Source organism: Ischnura elegans, chromosome 10 (assembly GCF_921293095.1).
Source record: "Ischnura elegans chromosome 10, ioIscEleg1.1, whole genome shotgun sequence".
NCBI lineage: Eukaryota > Metazoa > Arthropoda > Insecta > Odonata > Coenagrionidae > Ischnura > Ischnura elegans.
The window spans coordinates 1,177,679-1,181,010 of NC_060255.1; the positions used below are offsets into that span (position 1 = coordinate 1,177,679).

Sequence of the window (3,332 nt, forward strand, 5' to 3'; positions counted from 1 at the left end):
ATGAGGTCTGTTTAACGAAACCAAAAGAGATAATATATAGACTACTTCCTGTGCTAATGATTTTAAAATGGGTCAAAAAATACCTCGTTTAATCACATTGTTCAGTATCGAACGAATTATTGAACAGGTTCTACGTAAAGGATACACAGAACACAACTGTCACAGGCTTGTGAAATTTTCAGAATAAGAACCCCTAAACTCATTACATTCAGACGCACTCTAGAAGGGGTTAGGAATATCTATCAGAGTGAAACCAATCATTAATCAGATTCAACATCCCACAGAGCCAGACAACACTAGACCATTTGCTACCCAAATCATTTAAAAATGTGTGAAACATTTACCTCCATTTCTCACCACCAGCAGAGAGGACACCAAGAAACCAAATGTCACTTGCTTGTATGTGAAATGTTCAGAGTGAATACCCCTAAACTCAGCCCATTCACAAGCACTCGAGAAGGGTTTGGGAAATTGCCTGATATCTATCAGGGTGAAAACAATCATTGATCAGATTTAACAGCACCTAAGTTGTATCTCAGTGCCTCTTTCTTCTTATGAAGTAATTGCAGTTGGATAGAAAAAAGTCATTAAATTTTTTATTGTTTTTAGCATTTATTTTAATGTCATCAAGAAGCTTACAAATCTTTGAACAGTAGTTTATGCGATCAGTTTTGTCTGCCAAAGTTAACACTTTATCGAATGAGTTAAGTTCCTGTCGTGCCTCCCAAAGGATTTCATCTTAATGGCAACCCTGGAAAAAAGATTATCTTGTTAGTTTTTGACACTTATGAGCACTGTAAGAATAACAAATTTCTAAGCTTTCTGGCTGAGCAATGGATATCAGAGAAATAAATTGAAAGATTCGTGATGCTGTCATAAAATAAGGTAAATATTCTGAACAAATTACTAACTTATTGGACCGGCAAGTATCCATCCTTGTTACTAGGGGTCACAATAGACAGTCATCATGACTACCAAAAAAGTAAAAGCACCCTCTTTCTCATTTTTGACTATTTATGCAGCTTCTTAAAAATAGGGAGAACAAAGAGCATACATCAATTAAGTCATTGGAAACAACACTTTTGAGAAAATGGAATTTTGATACCATTCGCCGCTCAATGCAACCCCATGGCGAGCAATCACCGAAGGACTCACACTCATGAATGAAATAAAACATTAATTGGTGAGGGAAGAAAATTGCTGATAAAATGGAGGTTGGAATGAAAAAAATTCTGATGATATGCTTGGTTGCGCATATTTTACGAGCACAAGTCCCAATATAGGCAAAGATAAGAAAACCCAATAAATGAAATCGGATGTGAGAAAACAGAAATGAAGCCAGATGTGAAAGATGCAAGAGTATGTGGATGTGGGGCATACAACCAAATTCGAGAGACATTAATTGGACAAAGGAAAAATGACGATTTTAAGTAATGTGAAAGGATAAATGTTTTGGGATCCTAAAACTTGAAAATCTGTGAATGAGAGGAATTTGATTTCTAATAGAAATAAGAAAATGGATGGCAAGATGTCATTTGAGGATCACGATAGCGAAGAAAAAAATGTGAAGCCAAAAATTTAAAATTTAAAAAATAGTAGCAAATTGATCACGATGTGTATTTTGATGACATATTTAATTACTATTGACAATTCTTCAGGAGTAGCATTTAGTAATGAATGAGCACCAGTCATCATACGCAGGATCGAGATGATAATGGAATGTGGTTAGAACAGATTAAATACCCTTTAATACATAATATAACTTTATCAGTAAATAGCGCAAAGCCAAACCACTTGCTAATGAACGGGATTACGAATATGGGACAAGAATAAGGAAATTTTATATAATTTTGATGATAATTTAATATGAATAGTATTTCCGAAGCTTTTTTTTACTTTGAGATACAAGAAATTGACGTAAACATAGCTGAAACAGTAGATTCTGATAGAGGGAGAGAGAGAGCGAATAATTCCAAGCCATTGAAATAAAGAAGTGTATGACAAGGTTAGATGATTCACATTTGAGGATCCATATGATGAAGAAAAAAAGAAGCGAAGACTAAATAAAAAGCAAACAAATAACCTATACACCCGCCTTATAGAGTAGCAGCTTACTTCACGGATTGCTTTCGCAGCTATTTTTCTGGAAAATATCGGTTAATAAATTGAAAATACATTAACACCTAACAATGCGATCAAATAAATAACCTTACCTTAATCACAACGGTACTTTTATGATGCTGGAAATATTTCTCGGCGTATAGTAATGATTCTAATCCATGATTTTGAACGACTAAAATTTATTAAAATTCACCACCTTTAAAATCCTTCTCTTGCAAATAGAACAGTTAGCAACAAATGCAATAGGACATGGCCAATGTGACTATCGTTTTGACGATCAATTTAAAAATTAATCTTTGAATTCACGAAGGATAAGTTCAGGAAGCTGCAATAATTAATTGAGACCAACAGATGACCATTTCCTAACTCAAACGTTTCACTGCTTTCTATTCGTACAATCCCTGATGCTACATAGTTGATATAATAACTTTATTCGGTGCACATGTAACAATATAAGATCAAGCCCAGAAAGAATTTAACCCCAAAAAGTTTATGAGAAGAGAATGCATGTATCGATATGGCAGCAATTACCTCACGTTTAACTCCTCTAGTATAAAATATTTAATTCAATTATTAGAAAATATTCACCTTACTATGCTTAATTTTAATAGGGAAAAATAAATACTTACTCTTGAGTGCTTTGAAGGTTGATAATCCTTCCTTGGGATGGCATTCATCCACCTCCTTCTCAGTCCTTCCTTGGGAAACTGGAAAACACTCACTATCTCTCTCCCGTCGTAACTACAACTATATTGATGTACACAACACTTGCCTACTATACTGAAAACTTTTTAAACACAGCAAATTGATAACTTCACCACAATAAAGGCTTGAAAACTCAAATCGCTTGCTCACACTACAACAACAAGGATCGCAACTGACGCTACTCACATGTGCTCTGTCGCCTATGTGCCTATGATTCCGGTTTTTTCGCCAGCCGCAATCCTGTGACGTCAGAGAAAAGAGAAAGTTCAGTGCGAAGGCCTTGAGTATTTAGGTGGTCATGGCTGTGCGCCGTGCTGATTTTTGGGTCCTCTTTATTTGTCCTGTCGTCCTTTAAAATGAGATCTCTAGTTATTCTTGGGTTGTTTTTCTCTCGTCTCTGCGTAAAACGTTTCCCCCTCGTGATTTACGCTTCAAGACTATGTTCCATTAGCAGTTTACAGTTACGTTATATGTGGATTTGTTTTCATCCGATGAAATGTTTTCGC

General features: G+C 35.4%; 1 long non-coding RNA gene across 1 annotated transcript; it reads right to left on the bottom strand.

Moving 5' to 3' along the window:
• Window positions 1-592: 592 nt before the first annotated feature.
• Window positions 593-3,130, bottom strand: LOC124166997. The gene is made up of 2 exons (XR_006866557.1): window positions 2,751-3,130; window positions 593-751 (listed from the first exon to the last, which is right to left on the bottom strand). It is a non-coding gene; the product is annotated as an uncharacterized LOC124166997 (long non-coding RNA).
• Window positions 3,131-3,332: the final 202 nt, after the last annotated feature.